Genomic DNA, 17,288 nt, shown 5'->3' with positions numbered 1-17,288 from the left:
AGGGGGGTTGTTTGGGGGGATAAAAACACACCACTGGACTTCAGTAGATTGCTCGTTCCCAATCCACGCCAGGCCTGTTGCACCCAAGCCTAGCGGAGCAGCCTTTGGGCGCCTGTTTACCGCTTCCACACACTCCAGATCAGTGGCTGGTAACCAGCAGGCCATGGGATAATGTGTGCTCTGATAGCTACTACTTTTACCAATGCTGCTCCAAAATGCCCACTCTCTACCCCATCCGCCCACAGCGGACATGAGAAACACACTGTGCATATGTCACTACCTTCTAGCTGCTAGGAAGCAATTGGCTGCAACCATGGGTATTGGGGGGCGGAGAATGGGCGCAGAGTGGTAAACCCATTCTACGGCATGTATTAGCAGCGGGGGAGGGTTAAGCAGTTCTGCATCCTTGCCCTGGGTGCGGGCGCTGGAGGAACCTCTCCTGGTAATGCCCCGAAGGCCTCCTTGTTTGACTTCCAGGAATGTATGTTGGCTGCCATGTTAGTGTACTGTTTATTATTCCATACATAAACCAGAAAAGTCCTGGAAGATGTTGTCTTGACTGGTGCATTTAAATTACTAATACCCAGTTAGCCCAGTCAACATACATTCCTGGAAGTCCCACTCCGTTGGAGCAATAGGGGGAGGGTTCCCCTGTGGGGAGGTGGCATGGGACGTTGCCTTTACCTTGCTGGGGGGGAGACGCTGGCACTTTGCCCTAAACTAGCCAATGGTACCTCCCCTGTTCTTCTTAATGCAGGACTTGGGCAGGGTGCGCACATACCTGTATTGGGAAACCAGTCCACCATCTTGGCTGCTCCCGTTCTGAAAACCTGAGGCCCACATTTCATATACCTGAGGATCTCTTGTAATAAAGGATTGTCCATACCAGTTGCGTTTCTACAGTAATGCTTTACTTGAATCACAACAATATGCTCCATAATACAGTACTTCCTCTCCAGCACTTCACACAACTTCGAGAACCAGGGGTTTCACAGTCTATTTCTATTTTCTATTTCTTCACCAGTGATCCTTAAAGTGGTTGTAAAGGCTGAAGGTTTTTTTACTTTCATGCATTCTATGCATGAAGGTAAAAAAAACAAAAAAAACCTTCTCTGTGCAGCCCCCCCCCCAATACTTACCTGAGCCCTATCGCAATCCAACATTGTGCACGAGAGTCTTGGCTTATCCTGCCTCCTCATTGGCTGAGACAGCAGCAGGAGCCAATGAGAAGGGAGAGGGGGCTGGGCCAAGCCACGGCTCCATGTCTGAATGGACTCAGGGAGCAGTGGCTCTGGTGCCCTCACAGCAAGCTGTTTGCTCTGGGGGCACTTGGCAGGAGGGAGGGGCCAGGAGCACAGGCGGGGGACCCGAGAGGTGCACAGAGCTCGTAAGTGTAACATGTTTCTTGTATTTTTTATTTTTTAAACTTGACTTTAATATCACTTTAATTTAGTTCCATACAAATAAGGGTGTCCCAAGACCTGCCCCAGAGGGGCTTCTTCTCTACTTTCTTTCAGCTTACATAACGCATCAGCATAGCTCCCAACTGTCCCTGTTTTCGAGGGACTGTCCCTCATTCAGAAACAGCGTTCTTCTGTCCCTCTTCCCTCCCCATATTGGTCTGATCTATATACATAGCTCCCAACTGTCCCTGATTTTGAGGGACTGTCCCTCATTCAGAAGCAAAGTTTCTCTGTCCCTCTTCCCTCCCTATATTGGTCTGATCTATATACATAGCTCCCAACTGTCCCTGATTTCGAGGGACTGTCCCTGATTTGAAACAATGTCCCTCTGTCCCTTTTTCCTCCTCATTTGTCCCTCATTTTGGTCTGATCTATATAGATGTACAGTATATAAAATGCACTTTTTATCTATCAAAAAGTGTTTCCCAGTGCTAAACCTTTCATCTGATTTCTAGATTGCTGCAATTTGTAAATTTCAAAAGCCAATATAAAGGAATGATAGTGGTTAAAAAAAAAGCACCCGTGGGTTTAACCAATCTTGTTTTTTTTGTACAATTCTCCTTTAAGGGGGTGTGGCAGGGGGTGTGTCCTATGCCTGCATACTTTTGCTGATAGGTGTCCCTCGTTCCCATCTCAAAAAATTGTGAGTTATGCCTTATCAGTGGCCCTGTGCAGGGCTTAACTATGTAGGAACGTAAGGGAGGAAGAAATCATCGCTCCAAGGAGGTCAATCAGAAACCTTTTCTCCAGACTGGAAGCCTCAGGTGCCGGCAATGCTTGTAACGATAAACGTAAAAAAAGTCCTGGACAGCCGCACTCAAATAGAAATCGCCTTTATTCAGTAAAAACAATAAAAGTACATGTATGCCACAGCAAGAGGAGGAAAGCTGACGCGTTTCACACTGCAGTCAGTGCTAGGAACGTAACTCCTGCCTACAGGTGGAGCGCAGTGAGTGGGCCCACAGGTCAAACTTGTCCAAAGATAGGCTTTAAGAACCCTGGAAATGTGAGGTTTCATTAAAAAACTGAGAGGGTTAAAAAAGGAAGCCATGACTATACACTTTTTAGACCCCTTTCACACCAAGGGCGTATTGCAGGCGCTATAGCGTTAAAAATAGCGCCTGCAATCCGCCCTCAAACAGCTGCTCCATTGTCTGCAGTGTGAAAGCCCGAGGGCTTTCACACCGGAGCACTGCGCTGGCAGGACGGGAAAAAAAGTCCTGCCAGCAGCTTCTTTCGAGCGGTGAAGGAGCGGTGTGTTTACCGCTCCTCCACCGCTGCTCCCCATTGAAATCAATGGGTCAGCGCTGGGATACCGCCGGCAAAACGCCGCATTGCGGGCAGTTTTAACCCTTTCTTGGGCGCTAGCGGGGGTTAAAAGTGCCGTGCTAGCGGCCGAAATACGCCGCAAATCCGACGGTAAAACGCCGCTAAAAATAGCGGTGTTTTACCGCTGACGCTGCGGGCGGCCCGGTGTGAATAGGCTCTTAGGCTACTGAGTTCCCTCGAACTTGCCCAACCCTGGCCGTTAACATTCTTCAGCACTGAGCTTGAATCATCATTGCGCAGGGAGCCCACATGGTTAGATGTATTGAAATATAAAAACTGAAAAATAAGTGGCTATAAGCAGAAAACAGAAAAAGCATTGAATAAAACATCTGTTTTTGATAAAAGACCTTGTTACTTGAAGAAGTATTTCTTATTTACCAAGTCTTAGCCTTGGGAAGGAAAAACATCATTTCTAACATACCCAACTGTCGCAGAGATCTACTTTCCCGGGCCCGATGATGGCGCGGCCGAGTCTCTGCGCTGGTAATTATTTCTTTACAATGAGCTGAGGGTCAGGTCCTGTGCCCCGCGTATATTGTACTCATCCTTCTGCTATCCCGGGGCTTCTTCTATCCTCCTCCAGTCTCCATCCTCCGTGACCTTACATCTCCTTCTTATTTTATCTTACCCCCGGGCGATCTGTTAAACTCACTCCCGTATCGTGTTGCAGTAAAGTGGATGAAGAGAACGGTTCACAGTTAAGAAAATTCACTTAGCCCTCTTCAGGAGATTTAAATTGTTGCTCCTTGCCATCCTAATTAATATGCCTTTTTTTTTTTTTCCTACTCCATTCAGCTTTGCTAATATCTCCATCTACTTGTGCCATAGAGTTTGCGAATTTGGAAATCTCTGGTCAAAGCTGTAAATAGAGCAACTGGATATATTAAATATTGAATATATGAACACTGGAGCAACTGGATATATTGAATATTGAATATATGAACATTGGAACAACTGGATATATTGAATATATGAACATTGGATCAACTGGATATATTGAATATTGAATATATTAACATCGGAGCAACTAGATATATTGAATATATTAACATCAGAGCAACTGGATATATTGAATATTGAATATATTAACATTGGAGCAACTGGATGTATTGAATATTGAATATATTAACATCGGAGCAACTGGATATATTGAATATTGAATATATTAACATTGGAGCAACTGGATATATTGAATATATGAACATTGGAGCAACTGGATTCATAACATTTGGACATTTGCAAAAATTGTACTGGCAAGTGGTGCAAGAATATAAAAAGTAAATTTGTCTTGAGAAAAATGCAGAGGCTTCCAATGCCGAATTTTCCAAAAAATGCTTGTTACTTGTCTGTAATGGTGACCCTATGGGGTGGATTTACTAAAGTCAAATCCACTTTGCACTACAAGTGTACTGCTAATGCACTTGGAAGTGCAGTCGCTGTAGATCTGAGGGGAAGATCTGAAATGAGGGGAAGCTCTGTTGATTTCTACCATCCAATCGTGTACAAGCAAAAAATGCTGTTTTTTATTTCCCTTGCGTGCCCCCCCACAGATCTACAGCGACTGCACTTCCAAGTGCACTTCCAAGTGCATTAGCAGTGCACTTGTAGTGCAAAGTGGATTTGCCTTTAGCAAATAACCCCCACTGGCTATAATATTTCCTCAGACAATTAACCTAGGATAAGAATGCAGGAACATCAGACCTATCTGTTGCGGCCATTGACTCTAATGCCGTGTACACACGGGCGGACTTTTCGACCAGATTGGTCCGACAGAACAAATCCGTCGGACAATCCGACTGTGTGTGGGCTTCATTGGACCTTCAGCTGACTTTTTCAGTCGAAAATCAGACGGACTTTAGATTTGGAACATGTTTCAAATCTTTCCGCCGGAACTCCGCCGGACCCAGTTCCTATAGAGTAATCTGCTCGTCTGTATGCTAGTCTGACGGATGAAAACCGACGCTAGGGCAGCTATTGGCTACTGGCTATGAACTTCCTTATTTTAGTCCGGTCGTACGTCATCACGTACGAATCCGTCAGACTTTGGTGTGATCGTGTGTTGCCAAGTCCGTTCGTTCGAAAGTTCGTCAAAAGTCCATCAAAAGTCCGTCGGAAAGACCATCGGACCTTTGATCCCGAAAAATCCACCCGTGTGTACGCGGCATTACTCGGACTTTCCGCCAACAAAACCGTGGATTTTTTTCCAAAGGATGTTGGATCAAACTTGTCTTGCATACACACGGTCACACAAATGTTGGCCCAAAATTCAGAACGTGAGAACTTACAAGACGTACAAGACGTACGACGAGCCGAGAAAAATTAAGTTCAATAGCCAGTGCGGCTCCTTATGCTTGATTCCGAGCATGCGTGAACTTTTGTGCGACGTACTTGTGTACACACGATCACACTTTCCGAAACCAAAGTGAAGTTGGCTGAAAATTTGAGAACCTGCTCTCAAACGTTTTTGGGCGGAAATTCCGACAGCAAATGTTCAATGGAGCCCTAAGTATTTAAAAAGAGAACGTTCCAGAGTCTATTATGGGTACTACCTTGTCCTAAGGGATGGGCAAAAGTGTGAGCTTCCATTGCAACAAAATTTCTGTGAAAATCTGGAGATTTCAGCCAAATTTCACCATTTTGCCAAACTGCATTGGTGTCAAAAAAGGAAGGAGAAATTACAGTGGTTTGTAAGTAGGCAATGAGCTTTAAATCGCTCCTAAGGGTTGCAGAAGCTCCTTTCATCTGTCTTTGACAACGTCCAGAAAAAGTAGCCATCCAAAGGCCAACAAATGTAAAATGTTATTATTCCAGGAAACATTTCAAAGAATTCCCACCTGGCACCTCCTCGCAGCACTGGGCTTAGTGTTGGGTGAAATGCGTCAAATGGAAATCCCAGATGGGGCTTTTATAAAATTAGTTCTGGAATAATTACGTTTTTTTTAATTTTTGATGTATACTAAGATACGTTTTTGGCTGGATGTGTTGACAGTTTGGCCCCTGCTTGGTGTTTGCACCTGGTCAGCCAAGAGAGTGATACACTGGGGTTGATTTACTTAAGGCAAATAGACTGTGCACTTTGCAAGAGCAGTTGTTCAAGAGCTTAGTAAATGAGCAGAAGCTCTGCTGACTTCCATCATCCAATCGTGTGCAAGCAAAACTGCTGTTTTTTAAATTTTCCTTGCATGTGATTGGGTATTCTTTGGAAAGTGAAGCTTTACCTCATTAACTAAGCTCTGGAGCAACTGCACGTGCAGAGTGCACTGTCTATTTGCCCTTAGTAAATCAACCCCCAAGTATTTAAAAGGAGAATATTTACAGATGTTTGATGGTTGTATTGTGCACGTTTGCTCAATGTGGTTTTTTCCTCACTTCTAGCCCTCACATTCCCCCTTCTCTGCCACACACCCTCTTCCCACCCCACACACACCCGTACTTCCCACCCTCCCCTATCCTTATCACTCCCCCCACAACCCCCCCCCTCCCCTCCCCCCCCCAGCACTCCTTTTTTCCGTTTTTTCCTTTCTCCCCCTTTTTCCTTCCCCTTTCCCCTTTTCTCCCCTTGGTCTCTTTTCTCCTCCCTTCCTTTCCCCCTCCCCCCCCCCCTCCTTTTTCACCACTTCTAATCCAGCTTGTCTGGTCTTTCCCTCCCCATTCCCCCCCCCCCCCATTTCACTCTGTTCATTCACTGGTGGTTTGTCGGCACCTTTACCCGATTGCTTTTTTACACATATTCTTATGTGGCATGGGGATTGATTGGCAGTAGGGCATTTGCTATTCTCTAATTTATACTTGTTTCACATACACACTTTTGGTTTACTTTTTTCCTTTCCTTTCACCTTTTCCCCTCACATGTTTTCTTATTCCCTTCCTTTCTTCCCCTCCCCCTTCCCTTCCTTCCCCCTTCCTTTCCCTTTCCCTCTCACCTTTCCTTCTCCTTTCTTATTTTTCTTTAGCAATGCCCTCTGCACACCCATGGACCTACAATTCAGCAATTTTATAGATCTCCATAGTTGGGGAATTTCCCAATCTATGTGGATGAATCAATTGACCCCTCGCTCCTTAATACTTAATACTTAATATTTTTCTATTTCTAGCACTAACGTGTACCCATTCGGGTGCAGTTCGGGTTGCCCGTTGCCCCCTCCTTTCCTTCCCCCTCCTATATGGGGGGCTGGTAGGCGTGATCCCTCGCAAGATACATTCGGCCCACCGCCCGCTCCCTTGGGAGTTGGTCCGACACGGCGGAGACAGGGGAACAGAGGAGAAATCGTACCACCTAAAACAATCTACAATGCTTAAACTAAACGCAGAAACGTCAGAATTCCTGTAATAGGTAATTATACGATCCAGGCAACTATAGTAGATGGTACACATATATAAGTTTGGTACTGTTGGATTTGATGCAATGTTTGACACATGTTGACCTCTTCACAGTGGACAACCATCCTCTGAAGAAGACCCGGGAAGGGTCGAAATGCGCCAGGATTTACGCATACAACTTCCATTGTTCCACATACACCGTATTGTATTGCCCCCATTTATAGGCATTGTCTGTTGTTATCTATTTTAAGAATCCAACATTTGAGATAACCTTGGTTGCCCTTTAACACATTGTGCCTGGCATTGGTTCTAATTGTATGCTTTGTTCACTGTAACTGTACGCCATATTCAGTTCATGTCCTGACTCTAATAGTCAGTATTTATTTTCAGTGTTTTTTATAATATGCTATTTATACTTTTTGTACTAATAAAACTGAATTTTTTCAACTATCGATACTGCACTTCATTGGCTGCTTTAAAGCCCCGTTAGGGGGTTCTCGTATAATTATTTACAGAGTCTATTATGGTTACCACCTGTTAAAGCAAGTTTATGGTACAGCGTATACCTTGTCATAAGGGATGGGAAAAATTGTGAGTTTCCATTGCAACAAAATTTCTGTTAAAATCTGAAGAGATTTTGGACAAATTTCACAATTTTAGCAAACTGCATTGGAGTCCAACATTAAGGAGAAATTACAGAGGTTTCTAAGTAGGCAATGGGCTTTGAATGGTTCCTAAATAGTTATAGAAGCTCTTTTCATCTATCCAAGTCCAACTCTTGTAAAACTTTATTATTCCAGGAAACATTTTAAGAAATCCCCACCTGGCACATCCTTGCAACACTGGGCTTAGTGTTGGGTGAAACGCGTCAGTGGGGGAAGTCCCAGGTGGGGTTTTTTATGAAATTATTCCTGGAATGATGAAGTTTTTCAAGTTTTTGATGAATGCTACCATCTGTTTTTGTCCGGGTGTGTTGAGAGTTTGGTCCCTGCTTGGTGTTTGCACCTGGTCAGCCAAGAGCATGATACACTCTGTAGGACTCACCCTACGTTCACACCTAAGCGTTTTTCAATGCATTTTGCATTTTGGAGAAACGCACTACAGTCCATTTAACATGGTTTCCTATGGTACTAGTTCACATCTATGCATTTTTTTTTAAATTCAGCTTTCAGCAGGAACCTCGCTGACAGCTGATGACTCATCGGTTGTTAGGGACGTGGCGGCCGGCTTCCCAGCCCCTCCTTAGCAACCAGCTTTATACAGTATGTTTTACAGTGCGTTTAAAGAGATTAAAAAAAATGGTTTTGCATGCAAAGAAAACTGCATGCAAAAACACATGAAAAACTCTGGTTTAAAAACACAAAATGCACTCAAATATGTGCCTGAAAAACACATCAAACGCAGCCACATAGGTGTGAACCTAGACTTAGGAGCAACTGAAAACTTTCACTTGTATCTAAAATTACAGCCCCTACTAGCCTTGTCATTTTATGTTTTTTTTCCCACAAAAAATATAAAAACATTCAAAATTATAGTATTAAATATGCAAAAAAAAAAAAACACTAATACAAAAAGAATTCAATGAAATCAACTGAGCTACTCTAGATATAGCCCCACCCAAAAAAATAAATAAATTGAAAACACAACCACTAAACAAAGGGAGAAAAAACAGTCAATTTTAAACTAAGAACAAGAACTATAGTTTTTGCCTCAATGAAATTTTGCGGACAGTTAATGGATGGTTTGCAGCAAAATCAATGTAACCGGCATCACTCCGCTTATCCGTATTTGTTATGCAGTAATCTTTCACCAAACGTCGCACAACCATGCCTCTTTATTAACTTGTGTTCCTCAATTGCAAAGAAATCTTGATTTGGTCAATTGTGATGAGTTAAGAATGAATGGTACTTGTTTCCTGTATACTCCAATGGCCCATTCAAATATAGCATTGTCAGACAAGATTTCTGCAATGAGCGTGAGCGTGTGGAGGAGGAAGGGGGGTGGCTTAAATTAGGTTAGGTTTCTAGAGAGGATGGAGCCTGGAAGCTTTTATTCTAAAGTTAACCTGCCCTTTGTAAGCCGGTACCCATGCCTCCTCTGTGCTCTTGCTGGTGTGGATGGTGTTATTTGGTATACTGCATGTTCCTAATTTCACGTTCCCGTTTACAAGTTGGCTTGAATTATAGCTATTGTTGTCTATTTGCCACTGGCAAACCCTCTGCCTGGATATTGGACAATGCTTGACTGCAACCTTCCCCAACCTTCTGCCTGGATCAAGGACTATGTCTACATGACACCTTCTCCTACCTTCTGCATGAATCCTGGACTATGCCTGCTTGACAACTTCCTCCACCTTCTGCCTGGATCCTGGACTATGTCTGCTGCCTGCTACCGTCCCTGACCTTCTCCTTGGATCCTAGATTGTCTGCCTGCCACTTTTCCTGATCTTATGCATGAATTCCAGACTATGCTTGCCTGCCACCTTCCTCAAACTTTTGCCTGGATCCTGGACAGTGTGCCTCCCACCTTCTCCAACCTTGTGCCTGAATTCAGGACTATGCCAGCCTGCCACCTTCCCCTACCTTCTGTCTGGTATCTGGACTATGCCTGCCTGCCACTTTCCCTGGCCTTCTGTCTGGATTCTGGATGACTATGTCTGGTGTCTACCACCTTGCCCAACCTTTTGTCTGGATCTTGGATTATCCCTGCGTGACACCTTCTCCATCTTCCTGCCTGAATCCTGTATTGTCAACCTACTGCCTGCTCCAACTTTCTGCCTGAGTCCTGGATTATGTCTGCCTGCCACCTTCTCCATCCTTCTGCCTGAATCCTGGATTGTGCCTATCTACCACCTTCTTCAAACTTCTGTTCAGAACCTGGAGTTTACCTGCCTACCACCTTCTGCTTGGATCCTGGACTACACCTACCTACTACCTTGCTTGATTCCACTATGACTCATGTGAATCATGAAAGTCTCTCTCACTGTCTTTCTCTTTTTCTCTCTCCACATATATTCTGTATGTACACACATTTTTGCAAGGGTTGAAATACATTCTTGCACCATATATCTTCTATGGACTTCAGGCTTTGATGTTCTGCACCAAACATTTTTGTCTGCGTTCCTCTCACCTGGGAGTTTTGAACGAACCAAGTGGCGTAGTGTGGGTTGTCAGCACCCAGGGCAAGGCAAATATTGCGCCCCCAAACTTGTGAAATTTTAGCACTCCCTGAGTCCCATCCACTAGAATATATATATACGATACACAGTAGGAAAATCTGTGCCTTACCTGTGTGCCTCGCTTTCTCATCCACTTCAGGCATCCTCTTAAGTGAGCACCCTCTAGTCTATATCCTCACCCCCTCATTGTGCACCCCCACTCCCTTCATCTCCTCATTATGCCCCCCAACTCACTACACCCCCCTCATTGTACACCCCCAGTCCCTCCACCTACTCATTGTGCACTTCAGCTCCATATAACCCCCTCCCCCCCCAGGCTCACTGGTTGGAGAAGTCCCAGTGCATAGCCCAGATAGCAAGCAATGGAGCTGCAAGTTTGAAAATGAGTTGCCAAGCTATTGCTAGACTTGCCAGGCTTCACAAGTTTGTTGCACAATTGCAGCAAGTCCGCATTGCATGACTCCGGGTCAACTTTCATTGCCAACATTTTGCAAGTCTGCTGCAAGTTCTGGTTCAGTTCTGTTGTGCAATAGTCCTCCCACCACAGGGGGTCACTGTGACTTACAAAGCTCTTGCTGTAGACTCACCACTGCAACTTTGCTTTTGCTAGAGACTTGCCATGTAAATTTGCTACAAATTGGAAAACTGTCAACTAGAACTTGTGCTTCAAGTGCTCTGCGCTTGCCAGTGAAAAAGGGCAGCAAGTTAACAGACTTACAATTCAACACTGCCACAAATTTGTGGCAAGTTATCTTTGCTTTCTGGGTAGCATGCCAGTTGGCGGTGGTTCCAGGGAGGAGGCAGGAGAGCAACGAGAAGAGATCAGAGCCATCCTCCACTGCACTGAGCAGTGTACTCCCACACACTCAACGGGAGTGCTGCCCACTTTCCTCAAGTCCGCCCACTCTGACCTAGAACCACCCAGGAGGACCCATCCACACAGCCTAAGAGGTAGAGAGAAAGGAGGGAGTGCACCGCTGACAGGACCAGAATGGGAGTGCGCACAGACTGATTTTTTTGCCTCGTCACCCCAAATCCTAACTAATTTCGCACCCAGGGCAACCGACCCTTGGATCCTACCCAAACTACGCCACTGGAATAGTCCTTTAAGAAAAGTATTTTTGAGGCTCCAGCATGAGCTGATTTTTTTTTGTACAGAAATCCCCCAGCCCCTCCCCACCAGGGTAGAGGGACAATTTGACTTCATCCTCCCACCTAACACCTAAAATATACATATGTGTACAGTTCATCATTTCAGAACTGCAAAGGGAGTTTGTTTTTTTTCCCTCTCCCTCAGCTGCCTTTGTCCTACCTTAGGCACATTGCTGCCATATAATGAGAGACGGCACGGCAGGATGGCAAGATGAAATCTTTAAGCACAAATGAGTGAGTGTAGAGAGACGAGCCGGAGAGTTCACTGCTTATATAATGTCTCCAAGAGCTATCTGAGCAGTGCGAAATGGCAGAGAGAAAGAGAGAGACTAATTAGCCCCCCGGAGTGCCTTCAGATGTACAGTCTGTATCTGCAAGAGGGGCTTATATTTCATCCAATCAGAAGCCAAATGTAGCACCACTGACTTCATTAATGCAATTTTGTGTTGTTTCTTTTTTTTTCCTGAGGACTCAATCAAATTCACATTGTGGGAATAAGACCTTTGAGACTTGGCAGGCTGACCGTGTTGCGTCAAACTAACACCTGTTACCCGTATTATCGCCAGACAATATGCAGTCCCCATGTCTGGGTCAGTTCCCGTAGTTGCTGGACGATGCAAACTCTGTGCATCTAGATCTGCTGCTGGATTTCTGGATTATTTAATGAGGCCTCACAAAGATCACCTATGACATACAAAGTTCAGGTGTCAACAGCAACCAATTGCACTTCATGTATTGTCAGCTGCCCCATGACCGCAATCAACAGTGAACCTGGCATTTTAAAAAAATTGGCCAGGTTCTTTTGTTACCCCCACCACCCATCCTAAGCAGTGCCAACAGGGTTTGAGCAATGCAACACAGTGCATCACAATACAAATACGCTTTGTGGTACACATTTTTTATCCATTAATTAATATGCTGCCTTAATGCAATGCATCCCACTGAGCACCAATGTAAGGAGTATTCTTCCCACTGATCACCAATGTAAGGAACATTCTTCTCACTGATCACCAATGTAAGGAACATTCTTCCCACTGATCACCAATGTAAGGAACATTCTTCCCACTGATCACCAATGTAAGGAATATTCTTCCCACTGACCTTCAATGTAAAGAGCATTCTTCCCACTGACCACTAATGTAAGGAGTATTCTTCCCACTGACCTTCAATGTAAGGAGCATTCTTCCCACTGACTACCAATGTAAGGGACATTCTTCCCACTGACCTCCAATGTAAGGAACATTCTTCCCACTGACTACCAATGTAAGGGACATTCTTCCCACTGACCTCCAATGTAAGGAACATTCTTCCCACTGACTACCAATGTAAGGGACATTCTTCCCACTGACCTCCAATGTAAGGAGCATTCTTCCCACTGACTACCAATGTAAGGGACATTCTTCCCACTGACTACCAATGTAAGGGACATTCTTCCCACTGACCTCCAATGTAAGGAACATTCTTCCCACTGACTACCAATGTAAGGGACATTCTTCCCACTGACCTCCAATGTAAGGGACATTCTTCCCACTGATCACCAATGTAAGGAGTATTCTTCCCACTGACCTCCAATGTAAGGAACATTCTTCTCACTGATCACCAATGTAAGGAACATTCTTCTCACTGATCACCAATGTAAGGAACATTCTTCTCACTGATCACCAATGTAAGGGACATTCTTCTCACTGATCTCCAATGTAAGGAACATTCTTCTCACTGATCACCAATGTAAGGAACATTCTTCTCACTGACCACCAATGTAAGGAACATTCTTCTCACTGATCTCCAATGTAAGGAACATTCTTCTCACTGACCTCCAATGTAAGGAACATTCTTCTCACTGATCACCAATGTAAGGAACATTCTTCCCACTGATCACCAATGTAAGGAACATTCTCACTGACCTCCAATGTAAGGGGCATTCTTCTCACTGATCACCAATGTAAGGAACATTCTTCTCACTGATCACCAATGTAAGGAACATTCTTCTCACTGATCACCAATGTAAGGAACATTCTTCTCACTGACCTCCAATGTAAGGGGCATTCTTCTCACTGATCACCAATGTAAGGAACATTCTTCTCACTGATCACCAATGTAAGGAACATTCTTCTCACTGATCACCAATGTAAGGATTATTCTTCCCACTGATCACCAATGTAAGGAACATTCTTCTCACTGATCACCAATGTAAGGAACATTCTTCTCACTGATCACCAATGTAAGGAACATTCTTCTCACTGATCACCAATGTAAGGGACATTCTTCTCACTGATCACCAATGTAAGGAACATTCTTCTCACTGATCACCAATGTAAGGAACATTCTTCCCACTGATCACCAATGTAAGGGACATTCTTCTCACTGATCTCCAATGTAAGGGACATTGGGGGTTATTTACTAAAAGCCAAACCCACTTTGCACTACAAGTGCAAACTACAAGTGCAAAAGTGCACTTGACATTGCCCTGAAAGTGAACTTGGAAGTGCAGTCGCTGTAAATCTGAGGGGTAGATCTGAAATGAGGGGAAGATCTGCTTATTTTTTTTATCCAATCGTGCGCAAGCTAAAATACTGTTTTTTTCATCTTCCTTGCATGTCCCCCTCGGAGCTACAGCGACTGCACTTCCAAGTGCACTTTCAGTGCAATTTTAAGTGCACTTTGCACTTGTAGTTTGCACTTGTAGTGCAAAGTGGATTTGCCTTTAGTAAATAACCACCACTCTTCCCACTGATCACCAATGTAAGGAACATTCTTCTCACTGATCACCAATGTAAGGAACATTCTTCCCACTGATCACCAATGTAAGGATCATTCTTCTCACTGATCACCAATGTAAGGAACATTCTTCTCACTGATCTCCAATGTAAGGAACATTCTTCTCACTGATCACCAATGTAAGGAACATTCTTCTCACTGATCACCAATGTAAGGAACATTCTTCTCACTGATCACCAATGTAAGGGACATTCTTCTCACTGATCTCCAATGTAAGGAACATTCTTCTCACTGACCACCAATGTAAGGAGCATTCTTCCCACTGATCACCAATGTAAGGAACATTCTTCTCACTGATCTCCAATGTAAGGAACATTCTTCTCACTGATCACCAATGTAAGGAACATTCTTCTCACTGACCACCAATGTAAGGAACATTCTTCTCACTGATCTCCAATGTAAGGAACATTCTTCCCACTGATCACCAATGTAAGGAACATTCTTCCCACTGATCACCAATGTAAGGAACATTCTTCCCACTGATCACCAATGTAAGGGACATTTTTCTTAATGATTATTAATGTAAGGGGCATTCTTTCTACTGATCATCACACTAATAAACCATAAGCTATAGATTAATTATTAGTAGGGGTTGCCTGAGAACGTAAATTTACTTTAACGTTAAAAATAACTGAGAAGAGCCGACCTAGACAAAGTCACCGACTGAGGCTCAAGAATGTTTTTTTAGAAATGGTGGTCTTTAAATCCACAAACAGGTTTTCTTCTTTACTTCCTAAATTTCGTTTTTTTCACTATTTGTGACAAATTTTACAGAAGAAGGCAACTCATTGGGAAGAAGGTCTGCCCTATGGAGGAGAGAAGGAAATGGGATTTGCCGTGGTGTGTGGATTGTGTTTACTCAGAACTCAAAATGGACAAAAAGTAAATAATTGCTGCAGCCTCTCGATGTATTATATTCCCATCCAGCAATGACCCTGAGCGATCATCTCCGGTGACTCACCGCCACTCACTTCTCTCCCAGTTCATATCAGTCTTCTCATTTTTCTTTCTGCTTCCATTTCCGTATTTATCTTTAGGTTGCTTTATTGGAATGTATTCCGCTGTTCCCTTTACCGCTTAGACCCCATCATAACTTATGAGACAGAAATACTGCTTTATAGGGAGACTGCTCATTATGTGCCTGTCCGTCATACATCAATATGTATACATGATGTCGAGCAATATCAGGCAATGCCATGGAAATATTATATTCTTAAAGGGCACCTGTCTTTCTGTCACAGGTTTTCCAGCTGTCACTGATCTCCAGGGACAGTTCCATGGTTTGAAAATTCCTTCTTGGAAGCTTCGTCCTTGGAGTTGTCACTGGTTCATAAATTATATAAAACTTTTTTTTCCCCTAAGAACGGATGCAGTGGCTAATGTCTCTGACTATGGAATTGCTTGAAGGCATATGGGATTTTTTTTATTGTGGCAGTTCTAGATTGCAGGCACCAATTTTTTAATTTATGACCACCAATGCAGTAGGAAATGGGATTCAGATAACCAAGTCGTAACAAAAACAGTGGTCAGAGCAGAAGGGGCTACAGTAGCTAGATGTGTTGCATGGGAAGTGACCGGGGGGGAGGGGTTGTGTGCTAGGCAGATTCATGACTATGGTATTAACCATGGCTTGTTACCTGCTATGCCAATAAACCCACCCCCCTTTCATCTAATGACCACAACACACATAACTGGGGTAAACTGGCTGTAGCAGCTTTTACATTAACCAAATATATAAATATCCAATAATTAACATATCAATAACCTTTTAAACATAACATACAGTTTATTAACGAAAATGGAGCCCAAGGTCCCAATGGGCATAAACCAGAACCGCACCTGCTAGTCACTTCTCAGGCCTCCAGTCGCGAACCACAGACTCAAAGAAAAATAGCAGGTACCCATACACCAACTGGGAGCCGTACCTCAGACGGGTCCCTACACCATAGCTTTTAAGTGCCCATATGACCTAAAAGGACCTTGCACCCCGCCAAGTGCACCACGTTTTCTCAGGGACGCTCCAGTCCCCAAAACCAAACAGGAAAATTTCCACAACATGTAGGGCGGGAGGATGGGTAGCTGTTCCTCTCTCTTCCCCTTTCAGACTGGGGCCACCCCCCTTCCTTGTCCTGCGTTACTTCCCCCCAAACCTCCTCCTCCATCTCCGTCACCCACTCGCACACCGCCATCTTCCCTAAACCTCGGTACCTAAAGCCCCATTAACCCCTGTCATGCCGGCCCTCCGTTATGGCTTTGGGGTTGTACTCCGGGCCTCTCTTGACTATGGTATTAACCATGGCTTGTTACCTGCTATGCCAATAAACCCACCCCCCTTTCATCTAATGACCACACCACACATAACTGGGGTAAATTGGCTGTAGCAGCCGTTTTATTAACCAAATATATAAATATACAATAATTAACATATCAATAACCTTTTAAAAATAACATACAGTTGATTAACGATAATGGAATCCAAGGTCCCAATAGGCATAAACCAGAACCATACCTGCTAGTCACTTCTAAGGCCTCCAGTCGCGAACCACCGACTCGAAGACAACTAGCAGGTACCCATACCAACTGGGAGCCGTACCTCAGACGGGTCCCTACACCATACCTTTAAGAGTGCCCATATGATCTAAAAGGACCTTGCACCCCGCCACCACCGCTCATACCTGACACCTTAGGTTTAAGCGGTCCTCCTCACCCTCAGGGCCCTCTGAATACCTTCCTCCAACCCCAGACACCACATGTTGATACCAACAGCGTTCAAATGAACGCCGTCCCTTCGGAAATATCGCCAGGGTTCAACTTCTAACTCATGATGGCGTACTGCCAAGCCCCCATTGCGCATCAGAAATCGCGCCACCTCCCGATTTACCTTTACCCTGGCCTTGTTGATGCCCACCACTGATCTAGCCCATCGCCATTGTGTACGGGCCACAATATTGGACCATACTATCAATAAGTCCACGTATTCTGATCGAAGCTGAAGAAAGTCAAATTTGACGTCTCTTATTAGCTCCCTCATGGACCGTAACCCTAAATCATTCCCCCCTCCCCAGCAT

Source organism: Aquarana catesbeiana, linkage group LG07 (genome assembly GCF_042186555.1).
Source record: "Aquarana catesbeiana isolate 2022-GZ linkage group LG07, ASM4218655v1, whole genome shotgun sequence".
Classification (NCBI taxonomy): domain Eukaryota; kingdom Metazoa; phylum Chordata; class Amphibia; order Anura; family Ranidae; genus Aquarana; species Aquarana catesbeiana.
Note: the sequence above shows the minus strand (reverse complement) of the source record.